Source organism: Euleptes europaea, chromosome 1 (genome assembly GCF_029931775.1).
Source record: "Euleptes europaea isolate rEulEur1 chromosome 1, rEulEur1.hap1, whole genome shotgun sequence".
Taxonomy (NCBI): Eukaryota; Metazoa; Chordata; class Lepidosauria; order Squamata; family Sphaerodactylidae; genus Euleptes; species Euleptes europaea.
Genome location: NC_079312.1, coordinates 159,147,298 through 159,168,604, shown reverse-complemented (window position 1 = coordinate 159,168,604; position 21,307 = coordinate 159,147,298). Strand labels below are relative to the sequence as shown.

General features: G+C 45.4%; 2 protein-coding genes across 9 annotated transcripts in view; one reads left to right on the top strand and one right to left on the bottom strand.

The window, feature by feature from the left end:
- The window catches only part of PMEL (premelanosome protein), a 330,809-nt gene that overhangs the window by 137,394 nt on the left and 172,108 nt on the right, over positions 1 to 21,307 (top strand). The gene's annotated exons all lie outside the window — the stretch shown is intronic.
- IKZF4 (IKAROS family zinc finger 4) overlaps positions 1 to 21,307 on the bottom strand; it is a 74,720-nt gene that overhangs the window by 4,728 nt on the left and 48,685 nt on the right. The gene's annotated exons all lie outside the window — the stretch shown is intronic.

The window sequence follows — 21,307 nt, the reverse complement described above, 5'->3', positions numbered from 1 at the left end:
TGTTGCTTTTTTCCTGTTATGCTAGCCAGGTGATAACTCTGTGAACTGTTTGTAACAAGAGCACAAAAGCCGAACAAAAAGAATCAACACCGCTAGTTAGAGCAGCGATTTGCATGGCGAGTCCAACCCAGCTATACTTTGGTCTGTAAACCCACCAGTGATGGGAGGGGGAGGAGAAGGAGGAGAAGGAGAAGAAGTTGGTTTTTATATGCCAACATTCTCTACCACTTAAAGCAGAATCAAACCGGCTTACAATCACCTTCCCTTCTCCTCACCACAACAGACACCCTGTGAGGTAGGTGGGGCTGAGAGTGTGTGACTTGCCCAAGGTCACCCAGCTGCCTTCATGTGTAGGAGTGGGGAAACAAATCCAGTTCACCAGATTAGCATCCACCGCTCCTATGGAGGAATAGGGAATCAAACCCAGTTCTCCAGATCAGACTCCAAACCACTGCTCTTAACCACTACACCACGCTGGCAGTTGCCAGAGAGAAACTGAGGCATCAAAAGAAGAAGAGTTGGTTTTTATACCCCGCTTTTTCTCTGACTTTAAGGAGTCTCAAAGCAGCTTACAATCGCCTTCTCTTCCCCATAACAGACACCTTGTGAGGTAGGTGGGGCTGAGAGAGTTCTGAGAGCACTGTGACTAGCCCAAGGTCACCCAGCAGGCTTTATGTGGGGAAACCAACCTGGTTCTCCAGATTAGAGTCCACCACTCCAAACCACCGCTATTAACCATTACACCGCACTGGTTCTCTACTGATTCATAATGCAGCTAACCAAACTAAATGCATTTTTTCAAACAGGCAACCAGACTGACATTTCTCCATTAAGGTGCCTTTTACTTGCTAGTGGATCATACTAATAAAGCACTGGAAAGGGTGGGGATCTTCCTCTGAACCATAAGTACCGACACAGTCCTCTAGTTTTGACAGAAGCCTACATGGCAAAGATTCATTTTTAATTTAAGCATCAGTGGTTCTTTGCTAAGCTCACGGAGTATAGTACTTTAAAAAAATATAGCCCAGTATGATTGCAACCACTGAGATGAGGTAATGATCTCATCTTTCATCTTCCACTGTACTAATTATCCACAGCCTATCCCAGCAACCTATCATAGAGCAGTATTTTGTGTAGCGCAGCGGCTAAGCATGAGAAATAAGACGTGCCAAATTCAAATCTCACCTCAAATTTATTGGGTGGCTTTTAGACAAGCCGTTATCTCTCAACCTTGGGGCCCATTTGCAATGTGTGTGAGTGTGTGGAGGGGTTAACAATACTGACCTTCCTCACAGGGCTGTTGTAGAGATTACCTAGGTAATTACACAAAGTGCTTCGAACTTTAAAACTGATATAGAAAAACTTATTTTAAGACTAGATTAAATAATGTCTGTTGATTCTTTGAGTGCTAAAATTTCAGCCATTAAGATGAAGCCAATATAGTTCTGTGCTAGAGAGATGGGCAATTGGAGAACTCTGTTCACACTTGTCCACTGCAATGGAATCATTTGTGAGGCCTCAAGAGCTCCTTTCTACTTATCCACAGTTCCCCATTTCTCTCGGGGCTGCTGTGACAGCAAACACAATAAATGGCTGTGAGCAGGTGAACCCTTTCGCAGCTGAAAATCCTGCTGTGAGTCTAAGGGACCACTTTAGACTCCTGTATCAGAAAAGACCAGGAGCTCTCAGCTGAGATTAGGTCACCTATTGAATAAAGGGGGCCTAGGAGAAAAGTGGCATAGTAAGAGGCTGAAGAAATCACAGAGGGCCACTGTCACAGAAAGGATGCTGGATACGAGGCATCAAAAAGTAGACTGGGCTGGGCAGTTATTGCCAAGATGGGCATGTTTAGTTCTCTGCATCCTTAGGGACCAACTGTAAGAGGTGGCACAGGCAACTCCACATGTAGAATGGGGATGGTACCCACACTGAAAACATTCCATACAACTGACACACTTCCTACTCCTAGCTTTGGTGCTCCATCAACCCTCATGTCCTGGTTTGCTCAGATGTTTTTAAAAATTAAAGCATGAAAGCACCTAGTTATGGGATGGGGGATATGGAAGGACCTTTAATCTCAGGAGCTAGTTGCAGATAGAAAGGGTCTCCTATAAATAGCTGTGTATTACTTGGCGGGGAGGGGCAAGCTTGCATAACACCATCTGCAAAGGGACAGCTCTCTATGCAGAATTTCATTATCCATTTCCCAAATCAGTAGCAATTTGGACACCAGGAAAATGACTCAAGTATTCCACCAGGCCTCGTTATTTGCAAGTGAATACTCCAAGGACCTTTAAACTGTTCCTTGAACAGCAGCAGAAAAGCCATCACAAAAAACCCCACATGTTTTCTTGTAAATGGGAAATGTTTTTTTAAAAGAGGCTGGAGATCTGGTTTGGCTCCTCCAGAGCTTTTCAGTTAGAACCGAAGGAAAACTGCTGTCCAGATTCGCCTCCCTTGAGAACTAAGAGGGCACAAGATTTCCCCAATGCTGCCTTCCTTGGACTATAAGACCTCCGCGGTACAAGCAGCACCAGACAGTAAGAGTCTCTTCCCATCATTATCTACTCAAGCCAAAGAAAGAAAGAAAACCCTACCGAATTTTTCACAGTAGCCTGGCTCACAGTATGTTTGGTCACTCCAGGCCTAAAGGCAAGGAGATGCAATGGAGACGGGGGAGGGAATCAGGAAAGCTACACAGACTAGAAGCATACCGTTAAGGTTATTCTGAGACACAGCCTGGGAAAGAAAAGGTTCTCCTCCCCAAAAAGCTGACTCACTGAGTCTGTTCACTGACCAACAATATTGTCGTGGCCAACAGCCCTCCTGCAAGACTGAAAGGGCAGGGGTTGACCCAACCAAGACACAAAGAAGCTAAGCAGGGGAGAGGTATAGGAAAGAACCTTGTACCTCTTCTAGCAACTGTCCATGTCTCTTTAGGGAAGTCCTTCCCAAACTTTGAGAACCACATCTAAAGGGGAAAAAAAGAAAAAAAAAAGGAAACAGTATGAATTTTGTCCCATTTCATCCAATTCAACGGGGGGGGGGGATGAAATTGATTGCTAGGAGGCCTCAGTATCCTTTTAGATGTATAAAAAAAATTCCAAACCTACTTATGAACATATGAAACCACCATTTCAGAGAATCAATCTACCAGCCCAGTGTTGTCTAATAAGATGAGTAGTGTGCTCTCTAAGATCTCAAAACAGACGTTTTCTCTAGCCCTGTTTCAGGAGATGCCAGACTTTTGATCCATGACCCTTTCCTACAGAACTATGGGCCCCCCTTGACACACTGTAGGCCTCCTACCCTGGACACCAGCCAAAGCAATATCTTGGCAATCCTGCATCTTCATTTTCCAGCTCAACAGTTTATCATACATTTTCTATTTTGACTCAGATCAATTCTGCTAACACAATTACGTGGACATGAATTAGGCACTCTCAGCTCCTGCTGCACTTACCCTGTGATGTGGCAGCATTGTGTAGTGGTTAAGAGCAGTGGTTTGGAGTGGTGGAGTCTGATCTGGAGAACTGGGTTTGATTCCCTACTCCTCCACAGGAGCGGCGGAGGCTAATCTGGTGAACTGGATTTGTTTCCCCACTCCTACACACGAAGACAGCTGGGTGACCTTGGGCAAGTCATGCTCTCAGCCCCACCTACCTCACAGGGTGTCTGTTGTGGTGAGGGGAAGGGAAAGGTGATTGTAAGCCGGTTTGATTCTCCCTTAAGTGGTAGAGAAAGTCGGCATATAAAAACCAACTCTTCTTCTTCTATATGATCGTTTTGTTTTCTTACTTTTTTGAGGAACTGTACATAGTATTTTGTTCCTCTATAGCTAACAATCTGGAGCACTGCTTCCCAGGTGATGACAGCAAATATATGCCAAGTTGTAAGGAGGTTTTCAAAGAAATCAGCAAAAGGGTGGGATAGGATCACTTAGAGATACTCTCAGAATTCCACTGAAAATCAAGGCATTTCCAAACACTCCCCAAACTTGTTAATTCAATCCTGAACAGAATTGCCCACATATTTGCACCACCTGATGACTCCTTGCTAGCTCCTTCCTTTCCTAGTCTCCCAAATAAACCCTCCTAGATTTCTGTTCTTCATTTATTTTTCTGCCCCTCCCCATTTCAGAGTGGACATAATCTCCTGTAGTCTTTATGTAACTCAACAACACAACAACCATGTTTTCAACAAATGGTGTTGTTAAATTGCTTAGCCTTCCAACCTCATTTACTATATTGGTAAAATGCCCCTTTGAAACCTAACTATATTTAAATAGGGAAGAAAGCTTAACAACCACTCCCCAAAATGAGATTAGCTTTCTTCAGAAGTGTAAAACCTGCTAAATGCAGTTTCCTAATTCATTCATTTACTGGGCTATGGAAATGCACTGAAGAGAGGTGGCCCCACAGGAGGGAAACCATCCTAGCGATCCTGCATGTAGATGCAGCTTCTGATCTATTTCTAACTGACGTGATGTGTTTGATCTAGGTTATAAAAATCTTCACTTTTTTGGGAGGCAGATCTTCAGAGATGAAAGCAATGGCATCACCCATGGGGATAGCATGAAACATACACGGCGCGTTAAGGGGGGGAGGGAAGGGAAACATTCTCCGCTCACCCTCCCTAGGTGGGTGAAACTATTTTTACAGCTGCAAAATCCAAACATGGGGAAAGCCAGTGTCACTCCCCACTATCATTTATTAATCATCTGCTTTTGTGCAGATAAAATCTTCTTAACAATTACAAAATAAATGTTAGGATTTTAGCACATTTTATATACCTGTCAACCATTGTGTCTAATTGTATACTTTGAGATGTTGAGGGTTGGGGACATAGAAAATACATCACTGAAGCAAGGTGGGGGAGGGTCAGGATCTGACAAAGAAAACACGTTTCTCGACAACTAGGTTAAAGTCCTGATGTGACGGTGTCCTGTTTCCAAAACAGGATGACTACCAGCACCTCTAATTTGAGTAAGGACTACAGTCAGACATCTGACACTCAAAACTACTGGCCCGATGCTTTATTCTTCCTCTCCTGAGAACAAGCATTGGAGCTGAGCTTCCTGCAGTATTCTGGCCAGTTTCAGGATGCCCGCACAGATAGGCCAGCTACCACTACCTTCTGGATTTAGGGCTTACCTTTACACAAAGGGCTAGAGTTCCTCTTCTAACATTGCAGAAGTTACAGAACAGCTTTACTTGCACTTCCTATGCTGGCATATTTACCCTCTTTGAACCTGTTTGAAGTTACTCTTGTCGACCATCGACAGGGTCTCTTGTATAGGGCTTGGGTTGCATGAGCTTCATCAGGGAACTCACTGCTGAGCCAAGAAAAAATATATGAAACTTTGCCCATATGAAGCACAGAGATTAAACTCTTATGCAACTTGAATAATTTCTTTTGCTTCTGTCACAGGGAAGAAGGAATGTGTGGCCAGTGAGGAGAAATAAAAAGGCCACACCAGCCACAGGAGATAAAAAAATAAGGCCAAGGCTAATGGTGCAAAATGGGTAAGTATATATTTTATTACTCAGATAAAATTCCCAAGGAGTTTTGCCCAAGAGGCTTCTTCAGGGGAATCTGTTTGTCTTGCAGTGGTTTTCAAAGAAGAGTATAAGTTCAGTAGCACAGAGAATTTTATCTGAGTAATAAAATATATTTTTATCTTTATGGCCAATAATGAGCCATTCCATGATCACTGGAAACCCAACTCCTTTCATCTCAGCTTCTGAAGCTTCACAGTCAAGCTTATTTTCCATAGTCATAAGCAAGTATAAACCTGGGAGTCTCAGGGTGCTAAATTCTGCGCTTTCACATATCTGACTACACTTAAGTAAGATTTTGGAAATATGTAACACCTGCATCTTAAATGTCTGCAAACCAAAATGGGCCCTTGGGAGGTTGTTCAAGGGATGTATTCTGGGCCACAGTTCCCTAATCCTAAGACATAGACTTACTTCATTCTTTGCCACCACTGGCAGAATTCATTAGAAGAAGAAAGCACATGCAAGGTTGTTTTAAGCATAGAAATCTTAAGCGCAGAATGCATCCTTGACAGAGGCTCTGGATTTTGGGGGCACAGAGTAGACCCAGCCATGAATCGAAACACAGACAGAGGCAGCTTCCTTATTTATGCAAAATTACAATCTCTGAAGATCCATTTCAGAGCATAAACTGTTATAGTATCTGCACCCATCAAGTTAATCCTACAAGGACACAGCTTTCTCAGTAGAGGCAGCCCCCAATTACGCTACCCTTTCCCCCATGGAGATTTGCTATTTCCAAGTATATTCCAAAAAGTACTGTAAAATCATTTTATCTGGGTAGGTACAAAGGACACAGCTTATGTTGGAAGGTCAGGTTGTAATAGTCGTATATTTGTTAACTTTAACGTTTCATATGTTTCTTAGTTTCTAATTAACTATCTTTAGCCTAGAAATACAACCCAGCAAACAGACCCATACTGGTGTCTGTATGTGTATCTACACTTCTCTGTTGCATAATGCAAAGTTGTTCCTACAGATCACATAGCCTCAGGAAATCAAGGCAGGAGTCAGAAGGATGAACCAGTAAAAAGGATAACAAGAACATCAAGGCACACTGGCGAGAGCAGCGCTTTTCTCAGTAAGGAGGAAGAACCCATGTCTCCCCCGCCTCCAATTCAGCAATAATCAAAAAGATGTAGCTAGAAATGTTTAGCTTGTGCATAACGGTTGGTTCCACAATCCTTTATCCATGGCATCAAACAATAGTTGTTTGATGACAGGATGGATGGGGGTTACGTGTCCTAACCAACACTGAATTTTTAAAAAGTTACAAGTGGGCTTAAATGGAATAGTACGGGACACCCCTATTTCATACACATGGAATCACAGGACTCAGCAGATAACTTACGGTGTGTGTGTAAAGTGCTGTCAAGTTGCACCCGACACATGGCGACCCCATAGGGTTTTCAAGGCAAGAGACTAACAGAGGTGGTTTGCCATCGCCTGCCTCTGCATAGCAACCCTGGCATTCCTTGGTGGTCTCCCATCCAGGTATTAACCAGGGCCAGCCCTGCTTAGCTTCTTAGATCTGACGAGAGCAGGCTAGTTGGGCCATCCAGGTCATAGCAAAAGTTATTCTGTCTTCTTTGCTCATTTGTATTCTTTATTTTGCTTCTACTTTTTTTGTGCTGTCACAGCTGATTTATAGCAACCCCTGGTGGGGCTTTCAAGGCAAAAGACATTCAGAGTTAGTTTGCCATTGCCTTCCTCTGCCTCATGTCCCTACTATTCCTTGTAGGTCCAAACACTAACCAGGGCTGACCTTGCTTAGCTTGTGAGATCTGATGAGATCAGGCTAGCCTGGGGCTATCCAGCTCAGGATCTTATGCTACCAAGTCTAATAATTAAGTCATTGTAATGGTAATTGTTTCTACGGAGGAATCTCAAAAACTTGCAGATTGATGGGGTGCCCATGATATCCTATGTTTTCTAGACACAGCACTATAGTTCCTCGAAATCCCTGAGGAAAGTCCAGGACAGTTAAACCTGCTACTGCCTACTACCTTGGAGATAAGATAACATTCCGTGACCCTCTAAATCCACTAGAGAAATCTCTTACCACACAAAAACTTTTACATGCTTTGTATGTTTCCTGATCCTTTGGCTGGACAAGCTACCCGTAGGAATGTGATCACTCCACTCCCTATCACATGACAAAGGACCCCATGGAGTGTTTTAAGTCTTGGTGAAATCTATGGGAACAAGCTGCGCACATTGCCTACATAGAGTCATTAGATTATGGGCAGGGGCTCCAAGTTGGCCACAGCTCTACACAGCAAAATGGCAGATCAAGGTTCTTGACTGTAGCTGTAGGAAGCTCCATTTGAAGCAGCCCAATTAACTCTCGAATTACTGTAACCAGGAGCGCTGCTTCTGTGAAAAATCCTGGGCCCCACGGCTTCTGCTTTCTTTCCTCCTTCCCCTTATAGATTCGTTGCCCCATATATTGTGGGACCACATCCACCCGAACATTCACCAGTATTGTTAAAGACTGGCCTGACCCAGGGTTACCAACTTTGGGAAATTCCTGGAGATTTGGCAGGGTTTGTGTGTGCGATGACGCAGAGTCTGCCTCCAAAGCTGCAGATTCCTTAAGAACATAAGAAAGGCCCTGCTGGATCAGACCAAGGCCCATTAAGTCCAGCAGTCTGTTCACACAGTGGCCAACCAGGTACCTTTAGGAAGCCACAAACAAGACGACTGCAGCAGGACCATCCTGCCTGTGTTCCACCGCACCCAAAATAATAGGCATGCTCCTCTGATACTAGAGAGAATAGGTATGCAGTATGACCAGTATCCATTCTAACTAATAGCCATGAATACCCCTCTCCTCCACTCCCCTCTTAAAGCCCTCCAAGCTGGCAGCCATCACCACATCCTGGGGCAGGGAGTTCCACAATTTAACTATGCGTTGTGTGAAAAAATACTTCCTTTTATCTGTTTTGCATCTCTCGCTCTCCAGCTTTAGCAGATGACCCCGTGTTCTAGTATTATGGGAGAGGGAGAAAAACTTCTCCCTGTCCACTCTCTCCAAACCATGAATAATTTTATAGACCTCTATCATGTCTCCCCTTAGCTGCCTTCTTTCCAAGCTAAACAGGCTAAGCGTCCTAACCGCTCCCCATAGGACAGTTTAGTCCCTTAATCATTTTGGTTGCTCTTTTCTGCACCTTCTCAAGCTCTGTAATATCCTTTTTTAGGTGTGGTGACCAGAACTGTACACAGTATTCCAAGTGTGGTCTCACCATAGATTTGTACAAGGGCAGTATGATATCAGCAGTTTTATTCTCTATTCCTCATCTAATGATGGCCAGCATGGAATTTGCCTTTTTTACAGCAGCCGCACACTGGGTTGACATCTTCATTGAGCTATCCACTACCATCCCAAGATCTCTTTCTTGGTCTGTTGCTGCCAGCACAGATCCCATCAGTGTATACCGTATATACTCGGTATAAGCCGAGTTTTTCAGCCCAAAAAAAGGGCTGAAAAAGCTGGCCTTGGCTTATACGCGGGTCAATACGGTAGAGGAGGGAGGGGGGAACTTGCCATTGCCGCCGGGCCCGTGCGGCTCCCCCCGGCCGGCACCGGCCTGGGAGGGCCTCCTGCAGCCGGGGGAAGGCTGCGCCGCCATCGCCTCCGGGCGCGCCTGGCTCCTCCTGGCCGGCACCGGCCTGGGAGGGCCTCCTGCGGCCGCCGGAAGGCCGCGCTGCCGCCCCCGCTGGGTGCGCACGGCTCCCCTCAACCAGGAGCGCCCTGCGGGGCCTCCTGGGCCGCGGGGGGGCCCCACCGCCGCTGCCTTCGCCGGGCCTGGAGCGGCCCAGGAGCGGCCTGCAGGGCCTCCTGGGTCGCGGGGGGGGGGGGGGGGGCGCCGCCACCGCTGCCTGCCTGCGCACCTAAGGTAAGCCTGATGGGGGGGGAGGGGTTATAAGCCAACACTCGGCTTATACGCGGGTGCCTAATTTTTCCCCATTTTGGGGGAGAAATTAGGCACCTCGGCTTATACGCGGGTCGGCTTATACACGGGTATATACGGTATGTGAAGTTGGGATTTTTTGCCCCAATATGCATCACTTTACACTTGCTCACACTGAATCTCATTTGCCATTTTAATGCCCATTCTTCCAGTACGCAGAGATCCTTCTGGAGCTCTTCACAGTCCGATTTTGTTTTAACCACCCTAAATAATTTGGTGTCATCTACAAACTTGGCTACTTCACTGTTTAACCCCAACTCCAGGTCATTGATGAACAGGTTGAAAAGCACCGGTCCCAACACAGATCCCTGAGGCACCCCACTGCTCACATCCCGCCATTGGGAGAACTGACCATTGATTCCTACTCTCTGCTTCCTATTTTTTCAGCCAGCTCTCAATCCATAAGAGGACTTGTTCTCTTATCCCATGACTATGAAGTTTGCTTAGCAGTCTTTGGTGGGGGACTTTGTCAAAAGCTTTTTGGAAATCCAAATACACAATATCCCCAGGCTCATTCCTGTCCACATGCTTATTAACGCTATCAAAAAACTCTAATAGGTTAGTGAGACAGGACCTACCCTTACAGAAGCCATGTTGGGTTTTGCCCAGCAGACCTTGCCCGTCTATATGCTTGACAATTCTATCTTTAATAATGCTTTCCACTAATTTACCCGGAACAGATGTTAAGCTAACTGGCCTGTAATATCCTGGGTTCCCCCTGGAACCTTTTTTATAAATGGGTGTTACATTGGCCATTCTCCAGTCCTCTGGAACAGAGGCTGATCGAAGGGACATATTACACATATTTGTTAGAAGTTCAGCAATTTCCCATCTGAGTTCTTGAAGAACTCTAGGATGAATACTGTCTAGTCCCTGTGACTTGTTAGTTTGCAGTTTGTCTAGACGTTCTAGGACTTCCTGCCTTGTTACCTCTATTTGCCTCAGTTCCTCATTTTCCCCTCTCCAAAATCTCTGTTCAGGAGAAGGAATCTGCCCTGTATCTTCAACAGTGAAGACAGATGAGAAGGGGAACTGATCAGTCGTAATTCCGGGCGAGCTCCAGGCCCCACCTGGAAGTTGGCAAATCTAGCCTGACTCCACTCACACCAGAGCATTGGAAGAGATTTGCATGTGTGCGCTGAGCAGCAAGAACTGTGGCAGCTCAATCACCCGCAGCCCTTGGCCTTTAGCCCTTCTCCCACTGCTGCCTCCCTCTCAGGTCAGCCAATTAATACTTCTTTTTTTGTGCAAAGTTAAGGTTGTCCCTTGACTGACACCAATTCTCAGTTAAAATAAATTTATATTGTGAGCTGTTGGGATGAGGGTGCATCTGTGATACAGTTTTTCAGATACGGGTCTTAATATAAATTTAGATTTCTCTCTCAATCTAAATCTATGAATGAAAAAAAAGCAAATTCCAGGGGCCCTCAATGCAAATAGCAACTCTACACAATTGGGTGCTACTTTTCAGTGTCCTGAAAGTGGTGCAATTTGAGAGAGAGAAAAGAGGCAAGTGGTAGCAGCTTCCCATAATACAATACAATACCATTTAGTGCATGTAGCCAAAGGCCATTACAAATCGACCACAAGAAGATAAACCATAGATCATTTAAAAAATCATTAAAACAATCAGATCTAAAAGTACTCATCATGTTAAAACATTTTGCCCTTCAGATACAGCTTTCACTCGTATTTTCCTGGATGCCATAACAAGTAAACGCAACTCAGGTTTACTGCTTCACTGAGAGCTAGTCCCAAGTCTGGAACGTACCTCTTCAGAATGCAGGCGGGAACCCCTTGACTAAATTCCCTGCTCACAGAGGACCAGCATGTCAGGACAAAGGCTCCCCTTTTTGTATGGAGGCATAGTATGTCAATCAAGCAAGCCCCAACGGAAGCCTGCATGATATAATCCGGTTTAAATTCACACTAGCAGTCAGATGAGATGGGACAGATTTTTAGAACCATCATAAGGACTGAATGGAATGACAGCTAAGAGTTCCTCAGCACTGGGGCTATTAACTGCCCCATCTCCATCACAGGACTGAGAAGATGAAGTATTTTCCAAGCATGTTAGAAGAACCCCAAGTCAATACCCCTCTCATGACCACTAACTTTTCAAGAGGCTTGTAGCAGAACCCAGCTCTTCCTAGGCCTGGCTAATGCTTTGAAACATGAGCTGGTTTCCCTCTTTTGAAGAGAGAACACTGACTTAGCTGAAGCTGCATGTCAGTTTCCACAATCCAGTTAGTTATCCTTGAGAGCCTTTTCTGATGCTCCAAAGTACACTGGGTGGCAAATGCCAACACCTTTTGTTTTGCTATCAAACAGATCTCAGATCTGCAAGTTCTTTCTCAGCCTCAAAATGTTACATGCAAAATAGTCCCCAGCTCATACTAAGCACCGCGGGTACCCACCAATGTGTTCCCCCAAAGGGTCAGAATCAGAGGAGCTGCTGTCATTGCTAACTGTCACCATGAACAACCCAAGCGGAAGCTGGTTGAAGGAAACTGACAGCTGATTTAGATTGCTCTAGACTGAAGTACTGTTCAGGAAGACCAAAAGCCTCAAGGCAGAGAGCAAAAGCATCCTGGCAATGCACAGTGATCTGTGAAGAGAGCTGTCATGGTTCCACAGTTTTCCTCAAGCTTTGTACAAACAAAAACCCCACACTGATTTCCTTTGTTCACATGGAAGGTAATTAGGGGTTTCTGACTCAAGCAACGGAGTTCCTTCTGATTTGGGGCGGGAAGCATGCATGCATCTTCTTCAGCCTTGCTCATCGGTCACCTTTTCTACCTGCAGGTGAAACTAATCAGCAGCAGTACAGAAATGGAAAAAAAGGTCCCCTATTAGAGTCAGATCCCTCACCTGGATGGCCCAGGCTAGCCTGATCTCATCAGATCTCAGAAGGTAAGCAGGATCCGCCCTGGTTAGTACTTGGATGGGACACCACCAAGAAATACCAGGATTGCTATGTAGAGGCAGGCAAGGGCAAACCACGTCGGTTGGTCTTTTGCCTTGAAAACCCTACTGGGTTGCCATAAGCTGACTGCAACTTGATGGCACTTTACATACACATTAAGAGTCAGAGCAGTGGGTCACAAAGCGACAGGCATGCCTTCCTAAGGAGACACAGGCATCTGCAAAGGGATGCAACTTTCTTCCAGGCCCAACTTTTCGTCCTTCTAGATCAGGGGTGGGGAACCTTTTTTCTGCAAAGGGCCATTTGGATATTTATAACATCATTCGCGGGCCATACAAAATTATCAACTTAAAAATTAGCCGACCAAGCCCCAAGCAGGCAGCTGCCCCAGATGACCCCCCTGGTGCGGGCAAGCAGACAGGCATCCAACCAGTGGTGCACTCGCCCACCTGGTGGCACAGGATGGTCTGTTGCACCAGCTGGGCGTAGCTGTTCAGCTACACGCTGGAGTTGCTCCTGCTTCACATGGTTGGGGCCAGATTCTACAGCCGGCTCCTGCTACCTCTGCCTGCAGGGATGAAATGAGGACACGCTGGCTAAGAACTCCCCCCCCCCACGCATTCTGGCCCTGCCTCCTTTAACCCCTCCATTGTCGCCGCTTCTGTCCCCAGCCCTCTTGTAGTACAGAAGGAATACGTTTCTCCATGGCCTGGGTGGGAAAGGGTCAACACAATTTCTTGGGGGGGGGGGTCCTAGCAGTGCCACAGCTAACGACTCCTCTACAAGAGGGGAAAAGGTTCCTTTTCTTGGCAAAACCAACTCACATCTGCCTTGAATAGAGACTATTCCTGTCCGTGGGAGGGGACGGATCACCAGTCTTAGATCCTTCTGAGCTAGAGATCTGCCAGGACCCATGAAGGGCCAGACCAAATGATTTCGAAGGCCTTAAATAGCCCCCGGGCCTGACATTCTCCACCTCTGCTCTAGATAGGGTGAATGTGCTACACTTCTGTAACCTCTCTCAATCAATGTTATTAGAGGTGTTTGTGCACTCTTGTTGAGTGTCTGATGGGGGGGCGGGGTGTCTGCAAAGCAACCTGATTCTTTTCATAGATCTTTCTCAAGAATGCCACAAGGCCAACATATTGCTGCTCTCTCCTTTTAAGAAAGCATTTCTGTTCCCAGGTAATGCAATATGGTCAGTTAAGCTATATATTTAAAATCCAAACATTTAATTATACTTTGGAAGACTAATGATCTCCCTTGACTCAATGGGGCTCACTACATTCAAGATTGAGAAAGTCTGAATCAAAGGAAGCCCCAAACCCAAATCTCTCCAAGGCCAATCTCTTGACCCTTACAGGATGCAAGACCTTGACAGCAGGTCAGATAAACAGACCCAATGCAGTCATTTGCCCATTTAGGCACATAGCAAGTATAAATTGTCTTTAGCCCAGAAAACAAGCACTTCTGTGCCTTCCCCAAAAATTTAGATGTGTCAGTATGCTTAACTCTGGATAATGCTGGCCATCTAGAGAAACTTCACATTCCTTCTCGCTAACATTAAAAGAGCTCATTTTACAAGTGTGAGTCACACAAGGGGTACTAACAACAAATTATATGAGCCAAAAGAAGATTTCCTGCTGGTTTTCACCTGAATAGCTGCTGCAGCGCCCCCCCTCCCCAATTCAGACAAGGGTGGTGGTGGTGCAAGAGGGAAGGGGATTAATTTAGAATGAGGGACTACTTACAAAGGATGGGTTGCCCCTCACAACAGCTGGGAAGGATGTATTTTCCAAGAGTCTTGCCAACCTGTTCAGGATGGCTTTAAGCTAAATCCTGCAGGGGAGGGAAGGAAAGGCACACAACGAAGCAGTAAGCCAAGTACTAGAAACAAGAACACGTGTGATGAAAGAGGAAGCAGGATGCTAAGGGATGTGCCAGGCAATTTGCAGGAAAATATGATGTGAAAACTGACACATGTATAATGCCCATGGTCTCCAATATGAATATACAAAAGCACAGAGTTATGGGAAACAAACAGGGTGAATCAAAACCTGAAAACTGGAAGGTAAGTATTAAGTGACAGGTATTACTGACACTTGGTAGGACAAGACTAATGACTGGAATACAGGAACTGGAGAGTATATTTTGTTCAAAATAAATAGCCAACAGAAGACAAGCCAGAAGAAAGGGAGAGGGAGTAGCATTACATATAAAGAACATATACACCAGTATGGTAATCCACAGATCTGAGAGTGGAAGCCCTGTTGATAGCAACTGGGTAAAGACAGACAAGCAGAGAAGCAAAAATGATACTATTGTGACATTATGTTATGGACAGCCCAACCAACTGTAAGAGCTGGATGACGATCTCCTCACAGAGACTAAGAATGGGGTATCCTGCCTTCTGTTAGGAACCGGTTGTCAGGCCTTTGCCTTTTTTGCTGGAGCAAAGGCTCTTGACATGAGTCAGGCCAGGTTCTGGCCACACGTCAAGTCCTTGGTTCTCATGCCTATGAACGTCTGTGTACAGTTTTGCTCATCCTGTTTTCTGCAGCTGTGGTAATGTTTAGTCTGTCTTCCTGGGAACCGCTTATTTCGAGGTTGCCTAGCAATGTTTACCTTTTCAATCCGTAGTGTCTTAAGCATGTAATCTGCCTGTGTTCCCCATTACTAGCCTCACCTGCCTGTAGGAAGTCAGTCCTTTAATCTGTCTTTTTGCTCCTAATAAAGTATTACTGCTTCAGAACTACATGCCTAGATGAGTTTGCTTATGGGATGCTAGGGGCAGTCGCCTGATACTGACACCAGTGTCAAATAAATTGTTGACCTGCCTTGCGGACAACTTCCAAGGTGAAGGAAGGCGCTAGGTAAAAGGTAAAGGTCCCCTGAGCAAGCACCGGGACATTCTGACCCATGGGGTTACATCACATCCCGACGTTTACTAGGCAGACTTTGTTCACGGGGTGGTTTGCCAGTGCCTTCCCCAGTCATCTTCCCTTTACCCCCAGCAAGCCGGGTCCTCATTTTACCGACCTCGGAAGGATGGAAGGCTGAGTCAACCCTGAGCCGGCTACGTGAAACCAACTTCCGTCGGGATCAAACTCAGGTCGTAAGCAGAGCTTTTGACTCCAGTACTGCAACTTACCACTCTGCACCACAGGGCTCTGCGCAAGGGGGCAGCTGTTATCCTTGGCTTAATCCTGACCAACAGGAATGAAGTGAAAGTGGCAAGAGCCTTGGGGGAACCTGACCAGGTCATCCTGGAATTTATTTATGTTATTTATAGACCACCTTTCTCACTTGAATTCAAAGCAGATTACACACAGTGAGTCAATACAATCAACAGATGGGACAATCAACAAACAATGAACTAAGGTTAAGGTTGTAGAACCAGGTAAAACCAGGTAAAGGTAGTCTCCTGTGCAAGCACCGGGTCATTCCTGACCCATGGGGTGACGTCACATCCCGATGTTTCCTAGGCAGACTATGTTTACGGGGTTGTTTGCCAGTGCCTTCCCCAGTCATCTTCCCTTTACCCCATTTTACCGACCTCGGAAGGATGGAAGACTGAGTCAACCTTGAGCCAGCTACCTGAAACTGACTCCTGTCGGGATTGAACTCAGGTCATGAGCAGAGATTTTCACTGCTGGACTGCAGCTTACAACTCTGCGCCACGGGGCTCTTAGAACCAACCAAAAGTCAAAAAAGCAGAACTGAACCAAAGCAGAAGTATTAACATGACACATTCAGTGATGCAAAGTTCCAAAGCAGGATCCCAGCTTCAGCAAGCTATACACAGTTCACCACAGCATAGAAAAATTATTAGTAACTGTGGTCTAAGTAACTTTGTGAAGGATTTAGTACAGGGCCAGATCTAGGGGGAGTCAAGGGGGGCGTCTGCCCCAGGCAGCACACAGAGGGGGGCGGTAACAGTAGCAGATTATATAAAGAAAAAATGTATATAATATATGGGGGATGTCAATTTCTATGTTTGCCCCCATTCAAAAAAATGTAGATCCGGACCTGATTTAGTACAGCGCAACTCCATTGCCTGCGTAGGAAAGCCCTCTTGAATAATTCAGTTTTGCATCATTTGTAGAAAGCCATGAGAGTAGGAGCCTTCCTGACCTCCTCAGGCAGGCTGTATTTGTGATAACAAGGGGCCATGAAAACTGAGCATACACAGATGCATACTCAGGACTTCAGGAAAGCATGTTTCAATGAGCTGAGAAAACAAAACTGGGTAGGATCCCATGGCTTGAAACCCTGTGGGACAAAAGAGCTCCAGCGGGGAAAGAGAGATGCTGAAGGCGCAACTGCAAACTATTCCAGTGAGAAGGAAAAATGGGAGACAACTAAAAAAGCTAGCGTGGTTGCACAAGGAACTCTCTAAGCCAAGCCGAGACTTAAAAGAAAATATATTGGAAATAGAATATATAACTAGGGACAAACTCAAAAGTAGCCTGAAGTTGTAAGGATCGTGTTGGGAAGGATAGTCTAGAACAAGCTGAGGCTTGGGAGGGATTTTTTAAAAGCTTCTTTGGCTGCGTTCAGAGCAAAACGGGGCCCACTGCCCAGGAAGATGATGAAATCTTAATATGGGACAGAAACAAGGTAGAACTTCTTAATTCCTACTTGGCCTCTTTCTTTTCCCACAAGGGAAACTGTATCCAACTTGGGAAAGGCAAAACAATGCAAGAAGCGGCTTGCAGCCCAACATAGGTAAGGAGAAAGCCAGAAAACAATCAAGCTGATTTAAATGAGTTCAAGTCTCCAGGGCCAGATGAATTACATCCCAGAGTACTGAAGGAGCTTGCAGATGTTATTGCAGAGGCTCCGGTTCTAATCTTTGAGAATTCTTGGAGAATGGGTGAGGTGCTGGAGGACCGGCAAATGTGGTTGAGATCTTGAATAAAGGGAGCAAAGGAAACCACAGATCAGTCAGCTTGATGTTGAGACCTGGAAAATTCTAGAGCACATTTATTAAGGCAAGTATCTAGCAAAAGTATTGATTACTAGTAGCCAGCAAAGGTTTATCAGATAAAGTCAGTCATGTCTGTTGGCTGTGTCCAAAGCTGTGTGGATTTCAATATTTTTATAAATGACTTGGATGAAGGCACAGAGGGGATTGCTGACATGAAGCTGGGAGGGACTGTTAACATCAAAGGCAGCAGAGCCAAGATTCTAAGTGATCTTGACAGGTTGGAAGACTGGATCAAGACCTACAAAATGAATTTCAACAGCTATAAATGTGAACCTTTACATTTATGTACCACCCCACCCCAAAATCAAAGGCATAAGTTTAGAATGGAGGGGATCTGCCTTGGCAGTAGTATATTTGAAAAGGATCAACACATGAACACATGAAACTGCCTTACACTGAATCAGACCCTTGGTCCATCAAAGTCAGTATTGTCTACTCAGACCGGCAGCGGCTCTCCAGGGTCTCAGGCAGAGATCAACAGGTCTTAGTTGATCACAAGCTAAACATGAACCAGCAGTGCAATACAACTGTTAAAAAAGCTAATGCAACCTTGCACTGTGTTAACAGAAGCATAGCATCCAGGTTATAGGGTGTAGTAGATCTGCTTTATGCTGCATTGGTCCAGACTTATCTGGAGAACCATGTCCACTTCTAGGCACCACGATTTAAGAAGCTAATTGACAAACTACAGCACAAACACAAAACGAGGAGCAGGATGGCATGGGATCTGGAAATCAAACCCTATGATAAAAGACTGAAAGAGCCGGGCATGTTTAGTCTGCAGAAGAGAATAAGAGGACGCATAATCATTGCCTTCAAACAGCTGCAGGACTGCCACATGGAAGATGGGGCAGACTTGTTCCCTCTTGATCCAGAGGCCAGGACTACAGAAAATGGGAGGAAGTTACAAGGGAGCAGTTTTCAGGGAAATATTCGAGGGAAATCCTATTATTCAACAGTGGCGCATGCTGTCTTGGGAGGTGATGGTGGAGGCTTTTAAGAAGAGGCTGAATGGCCATAGTTCAGGGATGCTGTAATTACATATTTCTGTACTGAGCAGATGGTTGGACTAGGTGATCTCTAATATGCTATAACTCTTCCACACACACACACACCCAGTGCCATTCATTACAATCTCATTCAATTCCTCATAGCTGCTCTTTTTTCTGCTTGGTGGGAGAGCAGGGGAAGGAGAAGATTGTCATGCTGGCGAGTATATGATATCCCCTGCTGAAAAACCTGCCGCCCAGGGGGCTCCGTGTGTGCAACTGAAACAGCAAGAACAGAATGGTGGGAAGGAGTTAACCCCTCTCCTCAAACCATATCAAGGCCACTCCGTGACTGCTGTTCAAAGTGAAAAATACAGTGAAAAAAGATCCGTTGGTAACTCTCCCACCGTCATGCCTAGATTGACCTTAGGATCCCAGGAAGTGGGCCAAGAGGAAGCAACTATCTTTACTAAAGAGTAAGGTGGGGTGTAGGAAGGTGCAGGACCTGGGACAAATCAAACCTGAAAGGGACCCACTCCCCCCCACAGATCCAGTCAAGGAGGAGGGCTTCACTGTCCCTGACGCTAGACAATGATGTTGTGGTGCTGCTTTTCCTACCCTCTCTCATTGTGAGAGGCTTTGCAGCCCATACCACTTTCAGCCAGGCAGCTGTAGCCCATCCACACCACAGCTGGCTCCGTCCTCACCCAGCAGCTCCACAGAATTTTTAAAATGCAATTATACATTTACAATATATGCACACAATCTGAAAGATACATGCAACATCATAATGCTGAGATGCAGAGCCTAGGGCAGATGCCCCAATTTGACCTACCTAAGGGACAGCTCTCACCCTGGAAACGTCGAGATGTGACGTCACCCCATGGGTCAGGAATGACCCGGTGCTTGCACAGGGGACCTTTACCTTTAAGGGACGGCTCTAGTTAAGGTACAGCTGTAAGTTGCCTACTATTAAAAATACTCATGTCAGAAATAAAGTTGTGGTGGGGGAAAGGGAGTCTGCCACTGTTAAACTCTAATTTTACAAAAATACTGTGGCAAATGGGGATGCAAAAATGTAGCAGCATTCAGAATAGTTCAGACTGTATACTTTATTGGGCCTACTTTGTTGTAACGATGCAGAGCCCTACTTCAGTCAAGAAGAATTCACTGCTCCTACACAAAGATCAGTTCAGTGCTCACGATTCTATTAACACACATGCTGCTTAACAAAGAAAGTGCCTGCACCATTACAGAGACCACCCAAGGAAACCATCACTTAATTGAACACATAGTAACCCTTAAAGAATCTCCTCCAATTTCATGCTTGAAATGTCAACAGGGAGAAGGGTCACAGACAGCTGTGAACAACTGGACGAACTTTTAAAAGCCTAAAACCAGTTCAGAACCAAAAACCAAAAAAAAAAAAAAGAGAAAAAGCTCAGCAGGTGGGCAGATTTCATTCTTCCACCCAAAATAAGCCAGCTGTTACAACACAGAACTTCAAACTAAATGAAAGCCATGGATTTGAGCTGCAGCTTAACAGACAATTGTCAACTCTTCCTGTCAGCCACCTACACAACTTATGTTTTCAGAACTTCAGGCAGTGGAGAGAAGGGCCAACCTTCACCAAGGCACAGTAATCCATGGTTGTGTCTGTCCATCAAGGCAATATCCCTTCCGCACAATCAACAGCACTTAAATGTAGTTAGCAGCAACACAAGTGTCAAGTGCCCACAGAACACAGAGAAAGAAACACTATTTACACGGCTACTATGTCATTGAGACACAAGCAGAACTATAAAAAAGTATTTTCTTGTAACAAACAAGACAGGTTCAAAAAAGACAAGGATGCTGCTACAGAAGACAAAAAAAAGGAACTGAGCAGGAAGGCACAAGTCGTCCCCTTCGGGTATATGCAGCCAAAGCTCTGAGCTGGGTGGATTTTCCTGCCTAAAAGTTAGCTCTACATGTTTCTGAACTGTAGCTCTGCACAGGACAAAGCCCAATCAATGTGACACACAGAAACCACAAAGAAGTAACTGTGGTTTTGCTTATCTGGTGTTGTTGACATTAAGCTCTTCAGGGCCAGTTAAAGCTTGCGGTATCTTAACCACAGAAATGGTCTGGAAGAGATGGACATAGAACCATCGTAAGCAGAGTACACTCAGGGCCGGTGCTACCATTAGGTGAACTAGGTGGTCACCTAGGGCACAGACCTCAGCGGGGTGCAGAACTGGCCTGAGGGGCACAGCTTTAAACAGATTTGTTTTGGGGGAGAAAAATTCAACTGACAATTTATATTGTTTATTTTAAGAGAAGAACCACAACAGTGCTGTGGAATATAATTATTAAAAGTTTCGTGCTTTTATTTTTTCTACAAGACAGCTGTTTTTGAAAATTGGTTAGCAGTGTGGGGGGGGGCACTAGTAGTTAGCCTTGCCTAGGGTGCAAAAATGACTGGCACCGGCCCTGGCTACACCCCTCTAAGTCCATTGAAGTCAATGAGCTTACAAGGATGCAACTCTGCTTAGGATGACGTTGACAAAGTTGCAAAGACACTTAACTTTTGAAGTTAACTTGGCCAGTGCCTGAATTGAAAACTACAGAGAGAGTACCCCACCACCACCACAAACTTTTCAGAGAAAAGATGGAATACAAATGTTAATAATAGGAGTCAGAAAGGGAGGAGCCACGAACTGTTGGAGCTAAATTAGAAGGAAGATATGGGAGGCAACAGAACCAAAACTAAAGCTGGAACATAAGGGATCGCTGGCAAATTGTGAATGGGGAGACTTCTCATACACCAGGTAAGTTCCCACTGACAGCAGCTTGGTCCGAGGCCACAGAGCAAGAGACGGCACCTA